The sequence below is a fragment of the Pan troglodytes genome, chromosome 12 (genome assembly GCF_028858775.2).
Source record: "Pan troglodytes isolate AG18354 chromosome 12, NHGRI_mPanTro3-v2.0_pri, whole genome shotgun sequence".
Taxonomy (NCBI): Eukaryota; Metazoa; Chordata; class Mammalia; order Primates; family Hominidae; genus Pan; species Pan troglodytes.
Genome location: NC_072410.2, coordinates 118169483 through 118188138, shown reverse-complemented (window position 1 = coordinate 118188138; position 18656 = coordinate 118169483). Strand labels below are relative to the sequence as shown.

General features: G+C 38.1%; 2 long non-coding RNA genes across 2 annotated transcripts in view; one reads left to right on the top strand and one right to left on the bottom strand.

Moving 5' to 3' along the window:
* Positions 1-18656, top strand: part of LOC134807842 (uncharacterized) — a 464445-nt gene that overhangs the window by 365768 nt on the left and 80021 nt on the right. The gene's annotated exons all lie outside the window — the stretch shown is intronic.
* LOC107972109 (uncharacterized) lies at positions 2194-7620 on the bottom strand. The gene is made up of 3 exons (XR_001714915.3): positions 6987-7620; positions 3327-3387; positions 2194-2344 (listed from the first exon to the last, which is right to left on the bottom strand). It is a non-coding gene; the product is annotated as an uncharacterized LOC107972109 (long non-coding RNA).

Here is an 18656-nt window from a genome sequence, read left to right as displayed (position 1 = left end):
CAAACATCTATTTCATGTGTTTAATCACAGGGACATGACACTTACTGTATACACAGAATTGTGATAGGATCTCTAGTGAGACAGCTATGTTCCTAAGAACAAGAACATGGCTAAAATGAGGGTAGACTGGAGAGGAAGTGGTGATAGGTTTCCAGTAGGAACTCAGATAAAAGAGTGACAGTCAGAACTTCAGAAAAGTGACCTAAAATGTACGTCACAGAGAAGGTGGTGCCAGTTCAGTTTTGGAATACCACTTCTGCTCTGTTCTGCATAAAATTATTATAATGAGCTATGGTGCGTAATAGAGGTATTCTTATAAATGAAGAATAAATACTGGTTAATACTGCATTTGAATACAAGGAACAGAAACCCAAATTAATGTGACTTATACACAAATGTGTCTACCTCTCACAAAGCGAGAATTCCGGGGATGTGCCTGCAGCTACCAGCTTTGGAATTTCAAAACAGATGGCTTTGCAGCTCTCTTGTCCTTTCCATCACCGTTGCAAGATAGGGCAGCCTATATTGATGTCATGTTGTTAATTAATATTCACAGTAGGAAGTAGGAGGAATGGGGAAAGAGGTTGGAGGTGATTTGCCTAATTTTTGTTGATTTAGTCAGCAAACCAATGTTTTGTAGCCCTATCACCATCATTACCACCAGTACCTCCCTCAGTGGATGCCTGGGGAATGTGTACTTAGCTTGGCAGGCCCTCTGTTTGGGTATCAGAAACAAGGGGATTGGGAATGGATGTTGGGGCAGCCAACCACGGAGTCTGCAACTGGACTCAAATAAGGTTTTCCTTGCTAAGCCACTCTGGGGGTCGACTTGGGCACATGGTTCAGTTTGATTCTTAGAAAAGAAAATGACAGTCAGTGTTATTCATTGATTATAATCGTAGTTTTGCAAAATTCTACTTACCTAAAGAGGTACTAGACTATTACTCCCAAATACACTAATGCTGTAAGTTATGTAAACACATTTTAAATATGATGAATAGATGTTCAGGAAATGAATAGTAGCATGTTATACTACAAAGAATGTAAAAGCCCAGAGAAAAAGAATTTTATACTAAATCTTATAAAGTCCTTCAATCTTCATGCATCTCATGAATGTGCTCCCCAGTGGGTCTCCTTTCTCTGTGATTCTGCACAAGCTACTCCCTCGGCCAGGAGTTCCCTGCTTCCTCTTTCCTATTCAAAGAAAATTACTCTTCATAGGAATCACAGAATATCTTGTGATACACTTGTTTTATTTATTATTGCTGAAAACATCATGTTCTACTGAATTTAATATACTTTCCTCTCTTCTGAATAGGTAGAGACTAACTTCAATTCATAATCAAATCCTCAGAACCATGCAAATTACTCAGTGCACAGAGGAATCTATGGTTATTTAGGTCAATGCAGGAATGAATGAGTAATGATTGAAAGAGTAAATTAAAGTAAAACTAAACATGCGCTTATTGAAATCTGCTGCTGCAAGTTGGTCAAGAAGAACTGATCCCATACGGCTCACACATATGTGAGAACACTTACAGGAACTAAGAGTGACTGATGAGTAGACGTTTGTGTGCAGGCATATGGCCATTGTTTAATTGTCAGGTACCTTTCGGATTAGAATCCCACACAAGCCTTCCTGAGATCCTTCATTAGAAAATATACAGAAAACATACATACTACTTTTGGTGTATTACTGTATAAAAATTGACATTTATTTAATGGTGTGTGCTTCTCTTCTATTTATCTTATAGATGTAATTTGCAGTGAATAATAACCTGGATATAGAACAGGAGGAAGCATCTCCGAGGGCAGAGGCAGACAGGCAGTTTGGACAGGACGTGCAAATTGTTCCTTACGCCACACCAAACTGCAAATTGCAATTTTTTTTTTTTTAAGACAGAACCTCACTCTGTTGCCCAGGCTGGGATGCAGTGGCACGATCTTGACTCACTGCAACCCCTGCCTCCTGGGTTCAAGAGATTCTCATGCTTCAGCCTCCCAAGTAGCTGGAATTACAAGCGTCTGCCACCACGCTGGGATAATTTTGGTATTTTTAATAGAGACAGGATTTCATCATGTTGGCCAGGCTGGTCTCGAACTCCTGACTTCAGATGATCCACCTACCTTGGCCTCCCAAAGAGCTGGGATTACAGGCGTGATCCACTATGCCCAGACTACGGCAATGCATTTTTGGTGCAGGTCACCCTCGAGTGCTTTTTGGTGTGAGCAGCACATGGACAAAGCTGCCGAAGGGCAGGAGTCCCTGGGTTTCTCTTGGGGGCCGGTTGCTCTCGGAAGTTCCTCTCCTTCACTCTCTAAATAGCCGGTTTGTCCAACATTCCTGTTTGAAAAACATCCAGTGAACTATGACTTTGAACAAGAAACATTACACTTCAGTCACATCAGTCTAAGAAGTAGTGAAGAATTAAATCTTTCCACCTACAGGGTATGTGAGGTGGTCAGGAAGATAATGAGGATAATTCTCAAACAACTTTTTGCCTTCGAATTGCCCGAGGAAGTCATTTTTTCTCATTTTTGCCTCTTTCTAGTTTTTTTCTCATGAGATAAATGTGACAAGATGGACTCATGAATAGGAGAAGCTGAGAGTCATTTATTGCCTCAAGTCTCTTGACTGTTTTAAGAAATGAGAAACCAACTTCACTTAAAAATTAATACAAGTCTAAATATTCTCAGATCTTTTTAGTAACTATGTAAATTTTCAGTCGATTGGTTTATGTACTGGACTGACTCATTTTTTAAGGAGGAGGAAAAGGTTCAGGTACAGAAGTCCTGGCTTCTACCATGCCAATGGGGACTAGCACCAGCAGTAAATAAGGGAGTGTTATGTGACCTAATGCCAGCAGGTAACCTTCATTTGCTGTTGCTAGACTATTTAACATATTCTAATTCATATCTGTAATTTACTTCAGCTTTGCTCTAGAGAGTTTTTGGCTCCTCATTAGTCCTGGAGTGACTGAAGCAATATACATGTTCCCTGAAGAAGGGTCCTACCTAGTCCTTTTCCATCACTCTCTCTGCTTGGCTATCTTCTGTCTACAGTACCCTATTTCTGTGGCTCCTTTACAAACTTTCTCTTAAGTTAAAATCTCCTATGTACTTAAACACAATTACCACATCCCTCCCTTCCATCCAGAAATTGCTTTATAAACTAATGAGCACACTAAAAATTGCAGGCAAATGACTAGCTATAGGAAGCAGCTCAAAATATTTTAATTATTCTTGGTTATAATAAAATCAACATTCATTGACACCTTACTTGTTTCCAACCATCAGATATTTATTATCTCATTTTATCTTCACACCTGAATGAAGTAGGGCACATATTCCACACTCCATAGATGGAAAAGATGAGGCAGTTGCTACCTGGAAAATGAAAGGATTGGATTTTATTTTCTATCAGTACCCAAGGGATTTCTAATCCAAGATCAAATTCTAAATATAGAAATTTACAAAATAAATCTTCTGCTAGAATATATAATTCTAAATATAAAATACTGTGGAATGTTGGAGCTTGACATCTTACCTGTCTACTAACTAAAAGAAAAAAAATGTAGAAGAAACAAGAGAGAAAATGTAGGGATAAGTGGTTTGCCCACAGCCAGTTAGGTAGAAAGCAGAGTCTAAATTCTGAGCTGCTCATCTCTCAGATTTTTTGCGACTGAAGAGTCTGGAAATTTTATGGCCAATTTCATTCATCTTCTGAATGTATCTTTAGCTTTATGGTTGGTCTGAGGAGCAGTCTCTTTGGGTAATTGTACCTGGGCCAGGGTGCAGAAGTTCAGGGCTGCTGTGCCCCTCGTGAATGAACCTCACACAGCTGAAGCTTAAAAGCCTGAAGAGAGAGCTCCCGTGAGTCCTGCCTCTGTCTTTCTCACTCATCCCCTTTGCTGGCCTTGAAACAGATTTAAAGAGCCCTTATGTTGACTGAAATAGGATAGGAAATGGCCAGCCACTTGACCTGAGAAAGAATACCACACTAATAGAAACTGACTCCTCTGCACAAACATTATTTCTCTATGTGATATGGTTTAGCAGAGTTTGTCTCCAGTGTCTAAATGGACCCTGAATGTAATGCTGGTGTGTGTGTGTGTGTGTGTGTGTGTGTGTGTGTGTGTGTGTGTGTGTGTTGGGGGTGGGGCGAAGGGAAGAGAGAGGAAAAAAAAGTTTTTGTATTCCTGTTCTCTGGATGGATTTTTTAAAATTTGCTCTTTGGGAATGAGGAAAAACAATCCCACAACAGTAATACTCCTTGGGCTCCATAACTATAAATGCAGAGGATTTCACCAGTGTCTTTATTAGTCATTATTCCCCGCTGTGACAAAACCTCTCTGTCTACCTCCAGCACAAAAGGCATTTATCAAAGGCTGTTAAAAGGCATTAGGTGTACAGATTTGTTGCCTCTAGGTTCAGCCTTGGAAGCCCAAATGCTCTCTCCTCAGCCTCCACTCCCACCCCAATGGCCTCATTGCTGTGGCTGAAAGCTAAAAGCCAGGGCTCTACCTGGCTGCAGCCACACCACCAGTGTCTACGCCACCTCTGCACCAGAAACTTAAAATCACAACCTACTGGCAATCCACCTTGCCCCAGCCCTGCCACTATATCTGGATACTCCCAAGTTTGTCCCAACAGAAGAAGCAGAAACTTCCCCAAATGGTTCTCACAGCTGGCTGAGCATGGGAATCACCCATCCAGTTCTCTAGCCGGGGGTCCTGTCTCCTCAGGGTCTCTGATCATTAGTCAGATTTGGAACCACTGCACGGGGGCGACCCTTGAGGTTCCTTGCAGCGATGAAAATCATCTGGGCTGCCAGAAAACCAGGAGCTAACACCGATCTCCAATTCCATGGCTCCTGTGAAGCATGGCTCATATTAGCATTCATTTTTAAGGTAAAGGAGCTGTGAAACAGTTCAGTTGGAAAAAAGACCCATGTAGCAATCACTGCAGAGCCCCTGCTGCTCTACTTCCTGCAAAGCTGAACATGCATGCTTAAAAAACAGGAAGGACTGGTCAGGCATGAAGACACTGCAGAAATCTGAGCAACACAGAAACAGGTTCTGACTTCTGCCCAGAGAACCTACACTCCAGAATGTCTTTATTTGGCTGTATGTGTAAATTGAACCCATCATTGAGAGACTAAATGTTTTAAAAGAAAGTAAGATGGGAAAAGGAAAATTACTTGATTCTTCAGTGCAATTATTTTAAATTTAGTAATTCCCATTCAGGCAAACATTCTGCATGCCCAGGTGAAAGATGTGTGTGTCTGCCCGATCCCTCACTTGTTCATCTTTCTATACGAAACCGGACATTTGTATGTACTCACAATGAACAAAATACAAGTTTTACAGTAGTTTAATATAAGGAAGCTTTGACAAAAATAATTATGTTGATGCTGGCATTATTTATACTTTCCTTCTTCCCTGTCCCCCGACAATTGTCTAAATGGTGAAAGCTAAAAGTAAGGAGATTTAGAAAATACAAAAACCATTAGAGATAATGACACAAACAAGCGAGAAAGAGAGAAAAATGTCACATCAAATCTTTTCACCTAAAATCAAGACAAGTAACATTTAGACAAATATCTTATTTTTAATTATATATGAGCAAATATGTGTGTCATAAAGTGCTATATACATTGCTGTATTAACATTGTATTATAGTTATTTTCCACACCATTGAGTATTTTTTAATCAACAATATTTTAAGCAATTGCACTATTCGTTTATATGGATATACCATTGTTACTTTATCTAGACATATAGGTCACAGCTTGTGGGGGTTTCCTGTTTGGGCTGGTAAGCTTCTTATGTCTAAGTACTGGCACAAGAATCATGACTTTAACAAATAGACTTACTGGAGCTAAAATCAGGAGGTTTAAAAAATTCCTGGTAATTATTAACAAATGAGAGTCAGAGGAAGATGTAGTAATACATATCCAGTAGAAACAGCTGTAGCCCAAATGCTTGCAGGCCGTCATCACTGCCATCGCACTCAATTAAAACCAAATAAGAAAACCTGTAACTTTGCATCAGTTAGTACTGATGTAATCCTAGCATTGGTACATCTTTTATGCTTATTACAAAATACTATGAACTTGCTTATTAGTCATCTATGAATATCATTTTGTCATTGTATTGTATTTTATTGATCTTATTTACATTCATTCTATGTTGTTTATAATTTTGATCTATTTACCAATTAATTTATCAGTCACAGTTGCAGCAATACATTGGACTGTTAATTTAGAAATCTAAATGTCTCCTTTGCTGCTACTATAACATATGATATCAACTCTTGATTTTAGGCTTAGAAAATCTCACCCTGCTCACACACATTTAAAAGAAAAACATGAAATATTGCGCGCACACACATTTCAAAAGCACAATATTAAAACAAGCGTCCTATGTGCTCTACACAGCTGAGGAAACGGAATCATATTAGTAGTATCGACCAATCACATCCATCATTCTGCTCCAACAGCTAAACCATTATAGTCAATTTTCTGCTTAGGATTGTCTTAATATTAGCTTTGGTTGTAAAATATATGCATAATTCTCTAGACAATATGTTGGTTTATTTTGCTCATTTAAAACATTTATGTATATGAATCCTCTTCAGTTTTTCATGCCTTTGTTTTCCAAATATGATACATTTTAGTTTCACTTATGTTTATGTATATAGTTGTGGTTTTTACATTTTCATTGCTATATACGTCATTTTACATATGTATAGCACAGTTTAATTATATATTCTAATGTTGAGGAATACTTTATTCTTTTCAATATGTTTCTATTATAAAACATGTTGCTATAAACACTGTATCAACCAGGAGAGAAACATTGCCAGTAGTGTGAACATTTCATGTGAAGAATTGTTAACTAGTAAGACCTACTCTTAACTACTATAAGGAATGAAAGAGCGTGCTAAGGAGTACAAAAGTAGCAAACACAGAAAGCAGCAACTACCTCAGAGGACGAGGAACAAGGAAGAACCAGGCTGAGACCCCTGCCTCTTTGGAGAAGGCTTTACTGCGCAGGAGCAGTACCTGCTGGGAGAAGGGACTTGCTGGAAGACGTGGGTAGAGCCGGTCCATTGGTCCAGTGCACCAAGAAGTCAAGAAGTTTTCAGGGGCTCAGGATGCAGCTGGCCCATCAGAGTCACAGAGATTAATGCTACTGAGCCTCTTGCACACCAACTTGCTGGCTGCCATGCTACAAGCAGCACAAAAGCACCAAAAAAAGGGAGCACCTCTCCCCTGCGACTGTTTTACAGTGCCCCACCTAGCTCTATCTAGAGACAGAGCCTCACTTTGAGACAGCAGCTAGAGAACTGTTCACAGGGCCCATCTCCATATCACAAAGCAGGGTCAAGAATGGCGGTCTCAGAGCTGGGTGGCAATAACTCATAACAGACGCAAATCTCTTCATGTTAATCTAGTGCTCCTAAACAGGAGGTTCCAGGACACATGCCTGGGAGAAGAGGTACTTGGTCAAAGCATGTGTGCATGTCATCATTTTTAAGAAATGCTAAATTACTGTCCAAAATTATTTTACCATTTTATATTACCATATGTGAAATGCTAAATCATTGTGGCTTTAATTTTCATGTTTATGATGACTAAGGTCCCATTTATTTTCATATTTTTATGGACATTTCTATTTTCCCTTCTGTACAATGACGGCTTATGTTTTTTGCTCATTTTCCTAATGTGTGTGTGTGTGCACGTGTGTGCACGTTTGTCCTTTTTAATTGGTTTCATCAGTTTTTTATGTAACATGTTTATATATTATGAACTCTTTTGGGTTATATGTTTTGCAAATATCTTCTCCCAGTGGTTAATGTCTTCATGGTGCCTTTTGTTTAATATAATTTATTAATTTTATGTAAACCAAGTTAACAATATTTGTTTTCCTTTTAGTTTGGGCATCACAGACTTGTTTATGAACTCCTTTCTTTATTTGGGAAACTAAATATTCTGCCACTTTTTCCTACCATTTTTTATATTTTTGACTTTGCATTCAAATCTGTAATCTATGTGGGTTTAATTTTTTTGGGAGATAGGTACACAGAATAAGTATATATTTTACTTTACAAAATAAATATGAATTAGTTGCTCTAGCACCATTTATTGAAGACTGTTTTGTACTGGCTTATGTACAATAAAACTAGTTTTTTCATAAATACAGGTTTTTATTATTTTAGGGCCATTTATTCTGTTTCTTTCTGTTCTGATCTATTTATATCAGTCAGTACCAGCCTATACCATCCTAAATATTGTAGATTTATATTAACTAATAATGTCAGGAAGAATGATTCTCTCCATCTGCTCCTTTCTCAACAATATATTGGCAATTTTTGAAATTCTATATAATTTGAGAATGTACTTGTCAAATTCCATGAAAAACTGAATTCTTGAAACAAGGTTTGGGAAGAGTTGAAGTTTTTACAAGGAGTCCTTCAATCCATGAATCTAACACATTTCTACATTGATTTGAGTCTTACTTAATTACTTTGAATAAAGGCTCATATTTTTTTTCCAAAAGGTTTGAATCTACCAGTGGCATCCTTCTGCTTGTGCATGCTTTCGTGTTTTAACAGTGGTATTTTCTAAATGCTGTAGTCGATGTGTGGAAACGCGCTGATTTTTTCATGAGGATTTCATATCTGGTCTGATTGTGGTGTAAAAGCTAAAACCAGGGCCATCTGGGGAAACCAGGAGGGCCTCCCCGTGGCCTGACCGCAAGTCCCTCGCCTCAGTTTGCTTCGGTGGATCCGCCCCCTACTCAAGCCACTCTTCTCACAAAGAGGGTCAGGTTTGCGCCCTGCTTGCCCCTGTATAGAGGGCTTCAGCTCTCTGCCAGCCTGAAGAATTATTCAAAAAAGTCCAGTCATGACATCCCATGGGAACCAGGGCACCACGCCCTCTTATTACTGTAAAGCGGCCTCCCATGGCCCTGCTGCTCCTGCTGTTTCCACGTGCAGCCCCTGTGGCTTCACATAGCGTGAGGTCTTCCACTCCTGGGCTGTCTGCTGATTTTATTCTTTTGCTGTGCAGAAGCTTTTGGTTTAATTAGGTCTCATTTATTTATTTTTGTTTTTGTTGCATTTGCTTTTGGGGTCTTAGTCATAAGTTCTTTGCCTAGGCCAATGTCCAGGAGAGTTTATTTCTAGGTTTTCTTCTAGAATTTGTATGGTTTCAGGCCTTAGATGTAAGTCCTTAATCCATCTTGGGTTAATTTTCGTATATGGTGAAAGGAATCCAGTTTCATTCTTCTACATGTGCCTATCCAATTCTCCCAAAACCATTTCTTGAACAGGGTGTGCTTTCCCCAGTTAAAAAAACAAAACAAAACAACAACAACAAAAACAAACAAAAAACCTTGTGTTTTCTAAAATGCAGATCTCTGATCCAAAACACATTGAAGAAAAATAGAGATGCCCTCTCCAAATTTTCTAACATAATTGCTTTCCATCCTAAAATGGCTGTATTGCTCAACTCCAGAGGCATTTCCTAGATTTTTTTTTTCCATCTCTAAACAAAGTGCCTTTCAGGGGCCATATTGTCTTCCTGACACCTTGGAGTTAGGCAAAGATGAACAGTGTCTCCGTGTTTGGTAGCTCTCACTACATTTTTGATGTTTGATGACTGACAGCTTCTAAGTCTCACCCCCCTCTCCCCTTTGTGTCCCACAACTGGGCAAGCTGATAAGAAAACTTCGGTGTTCCCTTCTTTGATGCCAGCAGAAAATTTAAGCAACACAAGCCCCTTCGCATACATGGGAAGCCCATGGCCTCAGGCAATGAACACAGTGGCCTCAGGCTTGAACCACTGTAAAACCCCAAGCCAGGGTCTTTCCCATTCTTTCAAACCATTTTTGGACAAGCTTGGGAGACATCTGCTCTCCCCTGGAAACCTCGCTTGTAAGTAACACATCTTTTCCCACCCTCTGTTGTGTGTGTAGCATCATCAGCCTCCACATCTGAACCAAAGTATGGGTGGTGGTGGTGGTGGAGTCTTTCCTTTTTTTGGCAGGGTGGCAATAATACACGGGAATTGCTGTGTCTAATTGTAAATGCCTGTTTAACTTTTAAAGAAATTGCCTGTGTTTCAAGTGGCGATGCCAATTCCATCCCCACAGTCAATATATGAGGGTCCCAATTTTGTCTTGCCAACCCCTATTGTCTTTTTTATTGTGGCCACTCTGTGGGAAAATTGTGGTATCACATTCTGGTTTTCATTTGCATTTTCCTAATAGCTCATGATGCCAGGGTTCTCTTTAGGTGCTTATTAAGTGTTTGTATGGGTTTTTTTTTTTTGGTTTATTTATTTTTATTAGTTTTTTTTTGTTTCTTTGTTTTTTTTGTTTTTGGTGAAGTTTCTTTTAAATCTTTGGCTCATTAAAAAAAAGTGCTGTTTTTCTTATTATTGAGTTGAAAGGTTCTTCATATTTTCTGGAGCAAAGCCCTTTATCAGGTTTATGATTTTTAAGTATTTGCTTTGAGTCTTTGGCTTGACTTTTATTTTCATAGGAGTATATTTTGAAATGTAAACATTTTAACTTTTAATAATATCGAATTCATCAATGTTTTGCTTGTATGGTTGGTACTTTTACTTCATGCCTGAGAACTCTTTGCCTAAACATAAAAAAAAATCCTATATTTCCTTCTGGAAATTTTATACTGTAAGCTCTTCCATTTAGTTCTATAATTTACTTTAAGTCAATTTTTGTAAATGATGTGAGGCAAGCATCTAATGTTATTCCTAATGCATTTTTTATTATGGTAGAAAACACAAAACATAAAATTTATTATGTTAGTCACTTTTAACTGTACAGTTCAATAGTGTTAAGTATATTCACATTGTTGGAAAACAGAGCTCCAGAACCTTTTCATTTGCAAAACTGAAACTCCATACCGGTTCAAAAACAACTCCTCCTTTCCTTCCCCACACAGCCCCTGGTAACCATCATTCTACTTTATCTTTTTATATGTTTTACTATTGTATGTACCTCATGTAAGTGGAATAGTATAGTGTGTATCCTTTTGAGTCTGGCTTATTTCCATTAGTACCATGTCTTCAAGATTCATCCATGTTAAAGCATGCTTCAGACTTTCCTTCCTTTTAAGGCTGAAGAACATTCCATTTTAAAGGGTCCAATTTCATTTTTAACTTTACTTTTGCATATATATATATATAATTGACTCTGTACAGCTTTTTGAAAAGACTATTTTGTCCCCATTGAATTTTTTTCACAAATTGTGGGCAATCATATTTTACCGTGAATGGAAAACTTTATTTCCCAGTTGTCTCTCATTTTGACCCGTACCACAAAGTCTTGATTAGCATTTACTTCCTGATTATGTCACACTTGGGGATACAGTTTTCTGCAAACATTTATGGTACAATATTTTGCAAAACATGTCCCCAAATGTTGTTTCTATGCGTATTTCTCTATGAATGGAAGAGAAGGAAAAAAAAAAAAAGCGAGCCCTAGGCCACTAGAGATCAGTAGGAGTGCTCAGGAGAAATTCTGGTTGTGGAGTTAGCCTTCTTGCTCTGTGGTTTCCAACAGTTTTTCTCGTTTTAACACATTCCACCATTTTTTTTAAATGGTGCTTTTCCCTGTAACCAATGTTTTAGTTTTCTGCACATTTAATCTACCAGACACTAGACATGAGAATTTTTTTCTCTAATACTTAAATTTTTGTAAAATGTATTTTGTCTCTACTATGAAATAAATATGTAAATATATATTTTCCAAAATGCTAACCAACATTAAATTACTTGAAACATTTGATCTTACAGTCTATTTTTATTATATTAAGTTCTTACATACAAAGGCCTATTTTGGGGTTGTTTTTGGTGTGTATTCTCTATAAATCCAGTCTTATGATTGTGCTAGTCTTATTTAATTTTGCACTTTTCCGACTTTTTTGAATACCAGATGAAGCTTACCCCTTTAGCTATTTTCAACTATTTATTTTTTTAATTTAGATTTTAAAGTAGTTTTCTCTAATTCCTATGGTATATCCAAAAGCCATATTACTCTAATAATAAAATTTAAGAACACATTGACAAAATTCTAATAACCAAAGTTAAGAACAAATTAACGCATTGAACTTTCTTCCACACATATTGCATTTTACTTCATCTGCTCTGCTCAGTACCTTGAATTAATTGACTTTTTTTCTTTATTTAATCATAAATTGTACTTTGACATTTTCTTGATGTCCCTATAGAGCCATTTAATAGTATTTTGGGAAAGGCATATCAAGCTGTGTTACTTCAGTCTCTCATGTCCCTCACTGGCATATTAAAATTATGTTCTGCGCTACTGGATGACTTATTTCCTAAATCCCAGACTCTTTATCTTATTCATATTTATATCCCTGTCAGAGATCTCTGTCCAGCTCACAATTCTTGTTTGTAATATTGAATTACAGCAAAGTCTGAGATAGCTACAAAACTCGGACTGATTTGAGCAGAGCACAAGAGCCTTTCTGGAAGTGGCAACCTACGAGCTGAGTTCCGAAGGGTGAGTAGGAGTTGGCCACACACAGAGAGTACGGAGCAAGCACTCTTGGGAGACAGAACAGCATGGTCAAAGCCGAGGAACCTCTTTCAAGATTCTTGGACATTAGGGTACAGTAAGAACAGTAAAAGAACAGGTTAAAAAGCAGGTCTTGATGGACTCTTAGGTCATGCTGAGAAGTTTAGACTCATCTGAAGTCAGTAAGATGTCTCCACAAATTTTAAAGAGGCATGAAATGGTCATATTTCATTTAAAATATTATTTTTTCCACAGTATTGTGAATTAGAAAGACTCAAATAGAAACAGAGACAGAGAAATAATTTTCACAGCTGTTACCATAATTCAGACATGGTGATTAATGAGTTTTATATTTTAATTGAATAAAACGATAGATATACTTGTAATGAGAGCCAGATCATTGCTACTGTTTTCAAAAACTGTGATCCCCATGGTTGATGCCAACCACAGCATTCTGACGAGCCATTGCTCCTGAACAGATTGTCACATTAACACGTCTTATGTGGTCCAGGCCATGGTTCTGAGCAAATAGGAAACAGGCTGAATCAAATTGTAATTGCAAGGGTGAGATAAAGATTTTTATCTTCCTGACAGCAAGGTGAAAGCCATGTCAATCCTTGTGTAAACAAATGATCATACTGTCTGAGCATGCAACCACTTCTGAAAGTGTTTTCATATATGACAAAAATGCATATCTATCTTTAGTTACGGTATTTTTATGAGAGTGAATTTGGTCAGTCTTCATTCTGGGAGAGAAACAACAGAAAACAATGACTGTCTAGGAGAGATTTTCTGATTCTTAGTTCCCTTAGAGATAAGGAAAAAATGGCACCGGGTGTCAGGTCACTTTGCTAGAGTCATGGAGTAGCCCAGCTTTGAGACTAAAAGCATAGTCACTGCTTTCAGGGGGTTCCCATTTCAAACCACACTTCCCTCATTGCTTAGCAAGTGTGCTGTGTGAGACGAGTTGCTTTTCCTCTGAGCATAGGTATAACAATGCCGTTATCAAAAGGCTGTTTGTAAGATTACAGAGAATGTTGTAGCAATCACTTACAACACAGTCTGGTATATGGTGAGTGCTAAATACATGATCACTATTATAGTTTTAAACATGGCTAGAGAGTTTTCTGTTGGAATGAGAACCTGGGTTTGACGTACATTAAGGCTGTTCTTATTTCACTGTATTGATGATCTCTTTCCTAGAAGCTACAATGATTTTAAATGTGCACTGATTTATTTTTCTTCCTGCATTAACTGATTTGATCATAGTTAGAGTAAGCTTTATCTGGTAGATTTTAATAAAATCTTATAGTGTTATCTGATAAAAATATATTATTGTGTGACGTGTATACCTTGCAGTCAGGACGAGTAAAGTATATATTTTCTTCTCTTTCCTTTGGGATACGTTTATCCCTTAAGTATGAAAATTGCACAACATTTGGCCCTAAAATCATGCATCATGAAGGATTTAGTAGGAAAATAAATTTGGACAAGTTTATTACTATGGAATCTAAAAAGATCATGTTGTTTTTTTCCCCATTCACTCCCCAACCTGATTTACATTTCATACATGCTACAAAAAAAATGTATTTTCATTGGGTTCGTCTACCTATTCACCCATTCACTTATTTATCCATCCATTCATTCAACCCTTTATTTGACAGTCATTAAGTGAGAGCATATCATACATACAAACAAGAAATATAATCCAGAAATTAAAAATAATACCTCCTTTTAGGGGTTGGGAAAGAGATCTATCCACTCAACATTTTAATAAAGTCATACATGTTTTTGATGGAAGTCTTTGCAGTTACCAATCTCTGGGGTAGGAGAAGCAGAGGTGGGTGTTGACTAGGCAACCATAAACATCAGGTTGGCGAGAAGAGGTAACAAAAGCATTTCTGGAGCAAGAACAAAATACTCCATAATCATCTGGCATATTTGAAGAACTTCAGATGGTTCTAAATAGGTGGAACTTAGGGTATTCATTCCTGGGACTCTCGTAATGCTTAGCTAGGCAATTGAATATATCCCGGCAACCAAGCCAATGAAGGGACTTAACTGAAGACTAACCTTTTCAAATTTGAATTTACACAACTAAGGAATTCACTTTGTTTTTTTTATAAAGGGGTTATCATTACAGTTTTGATCAGCACTGATGTCCTTATGAGCTGAGCTAAAATCCACAAATGTCCATTAGCACAAATCTATTCCTCAGAAGTTCTCTTCAACTCAAATGGTCTCACAAGAGGGGTGATTTCCTGTGAGGGTACAATGAGTTGTACATCTATTTTCACAATGAAGATATGTGTTTCTATTTTTAGTAAAAAAGAAAGGCCAAAGCTTATTTCATTACTCTTTTCTTTTTTTTTTTTTAGACAGAGTCTCACCCTGTTGCTCAGGGTGGAGTGCAGTGGGGAGATCTTGGCTCACTGCAACCTCCACCTTCCAGGTTCAAGCGATTCTCCTGCCTCAGCCTCCCGAGTAGCTGGAACTACAGGCACGTGCTACCACTTTCGACTAATTTTTGTCTTTTCAGTAGAGACGGGGTTTCACCCCATTGGCCAGGCTGGTCTTGAACGCCTGACCTCAGGTGATCCATTTGTCTTGGCCCACCAAAGTTCTGGGATTACATGCATGAGCCACCTCACCCAGGCTATTTCATTACTCTTTTAAACGCAAGTTTTAAATATTTTTAAATGGGAGAAATTACCATGTGTGAAATGTCACCCCAAACTCCCAGTATTCTTATGAGGTATGATCAGCCCTTTTTGATATAAGTAGGTGAGTGAAGTTTAAGTAGTTTGTCCAATTTGGAGAGCTAAGAGTGTGGGATCTGGGTGTTTGGGCTGAGTCTGATGTTAGGGTTGGTGGTCTCCAGGCTATGTGGTAAGGTTTTTTTCCACTTTTTCTACTGATCAGAAAATCAAGCACCCTTAAGATTTTTAGATTATGGTTCATATAACAACACAGAGTCTCCCTCTTGGGTTTCCTATGAAAATGTAAGTTTACAAAGGAGTTTGACCACAGTGGCATCTTGTTTATGTTTTCCCGAATTCAATAGCCCCATTTTCACAAGAAGGCAACTCATAGTTATGTGCAAATCTAATTGACTCTCACTCTTTTAAAGGTGGCTTGAGCTTTTTAAGCTGGGAAAGTAACTGAAAAAGATTTATGTAGCTGCTTAAAACAGCAAATTTTCACATTACGAATTATCTCCCACTTGCTTAGTTTATCAAATAGGAGCTTCAGTCACGTAAAGCCTTGAAGAAATTTATTCGGTAAGCTCGTAAATAAGATTTGTATGGCAAAAATATCACACATTTGGTGCCTAATTGTCCCACTAGACCCTTGGTGTCTAGTATACCGTAATGAGCTGGGTTGAACATAGCCACCTGTCTCAGGTTAATGCTCTAAGATTGTGTCACCAGCAGGCAGAAATTGGGTTGGCATCTTCTCCTATGTTGTAATTCTGTTGAGCAGGTTTTGCTGTGGAAGGTTTGATATTCAAAAACAAAGATAAATGTTTTCCTCCTTCTCAGGCAGTACACTTTAGATCTGATGAGAGTCCAAGTGTCTATTAAGCACAAATAATAAATTTTAATGAAGCATAACTTTACCAATTATAATTTTCTCTCACTTTCTGACACTTTTTTTTTTAACATATATAGGCATTGCCCTTAAGAACCTTGAAAATGGCATCTCCTTGGACCAATAATGATAATGCTGTAATGTCCAAGAAAAGAATCCCTTTGTTTATTACACATGACTCGATTCTGAACTTATTAATTAATTCAACAGAAACTTACTGGGTACCTAGCACATGCCAGGCCCAGAACCACATGCAACAAGCAAAACATATAAAGCCTGTGCCTTTATTGGGCTTACATTTTACTGGGAGAGAGAAGTCAAAAATACACAGAAAATGAACAAACACAGAACTGAAGGCACAATTATTAAAGTAAAATACAAGGTAGACATTTGTGAAATTGATCATTGTGAAAAGCACATGGGATTTTACAATATACAAATTGTGTGTGTGTGTGTGTGTGTGTGAATAAATCTCCCACCATAAGGAAGGAATTCCGAGAAGCAATGTGTTTTACAAGAGCAGGAAAATAAGCCTTTTCTTTGGAAAACGTCACTCTTTAAACCTCATAAAATATTAAAATAACGATATGGCTGATAGTTATCAGGTAGGCGTTATGTGCCAATGTCTGTTCCATGTGCTTCACATTTATATATATTGACACAATTGATCCCCACTGCAACCTTCAAAGTAAGCGCTTTTATTATCCTCACTTTGTAGCTGAGGAAACCGTGGCAGGGAGGGCTGGATGACTTTCCCAAGTCCACACAGTTCTTTAATGGCAAAACACCATTCAAGTCCAGGCAGTCTGGCTCCAGAGTCCACACTCTTAACTACCACAGCAGACCATACAGGGTTTCTTTATAGAGGCATTCTTTAGTTTTTCTTACTTAAGAAGACACAAATAAGAAACCAAAAGCCATTCCACCAGAGTAGGCTGTAGGCCCGGATTATTTAGACCAAAATAATCAGAAACCTGTATTTAAAAAAAATCAACAAGGAAACCTGACAGTGCTATTAAGTATATGATGAACAAATAAAAAAAAAATTCTCTATGCCCAGCCATGGAGACTTCAATGCTACTCCCGTAAATGTGGTTCTTCTTGAAATGTGTGGCCCTTCCCAACACTTCTTGCTTCCCCCAATGGGACGAAATGCCATCCAAGCGCTGCTGGTTTGGTAGCTCTGCTGACCTAGACTTGGGCCACCTCCCAGATGTTCAAGGCACTGAGGGTGTGCACTGGGCTCTCCTGCAGGGCAAGTCCAAGAGTGGCTTCCAGATGTTTTCAGTGAAACTTCGCAGCCTCTGGTATTGTTGCTCACCTTACGTGGTATCAGACGAAACATGGTCCCTAAACCCAATCCTCCCATCTACACACAGGAGCCCACACCACGGGCATTCATACCTTTCCCCATAGGGTTTCCTTTGCTTTGAGCCCCTTTTTCCCGTTTTGCTTCTCTTTTGGCTACCTCCTAAGTATCTGAAAATCATCAACTTATGTATAATTTCCTCCAGGAAGTCTTCCTTGACCTTGTGGGTCTTGATCAGTTGTCCCTTTTCTGACCCTCAAAATTTTCTATGAATTCCTCTCTCCTGATGCTGATCATATTTTATTATAGGTATTTGTCCACATGGTTACCTTACATTTGTAAAGTCATTTGTAAAGTCAAGGTGGTAGTCATTCTACCTTGGTCTCTTTAGCACCTAGCATAGTGAGTGCCTAGGGGTTGGGCTGACTCTTCTGCTGATGTTTTAGCAAAGCACACTCCAGTAAAACAAACAAAATAATTTCAAAATTCATCTTTATGTTTGAGAATGACCCTTTCTCGGAGGGTATATTTGCTTTTCATTTCCCATTTCCATAACCCTGCCAAGGGTAGAATCTTTGAGCATCCTTGAGGAATTGATCATCACTTGATTCAGTATCTGTGTGGAGACATGAGAGCTCTTTCATTCACCAGGCATCATCATGAGCCCTGGGGATCTTTTTGGATCCTACTCAACCCAAAGGTGCAGAGCTGAGATGTCCTCCAAGGGCCTCAATCCTCTGGGGCCTCGTTTTTTCGATAGAATCACCCACATGGTAAGAGGAACAGAACACTTTTGCATCCCCCAGGAAACTCGGGGAGCTTTCCCTCTTTCTTTCATTGCTTGCTTCTGCTAAAGTTATAACTCCCGCTCTGCATTCCATCTCCTGCAAATGTATACTATCTATATACATATTATATATATAATATATGTACATATACATATATTAATTTCTGACACCACTAGTATCAGACATTGAAGTTGTGTGAAATCTTTTACAACTATATATCAATGATCCATGAACATTCTATCTGATCATTTACTTCTTTGAACAAATTTGCTTAGCCTGGATTCCTATAAGTAAAATTATTGGATAAAAAGCCATGAACAGTTAAAATGATAACCTCTTGACATATATCAGCAACTTTCCTTCCAAAATGCTTAAGAAAATCATTTTAAAAGTCTC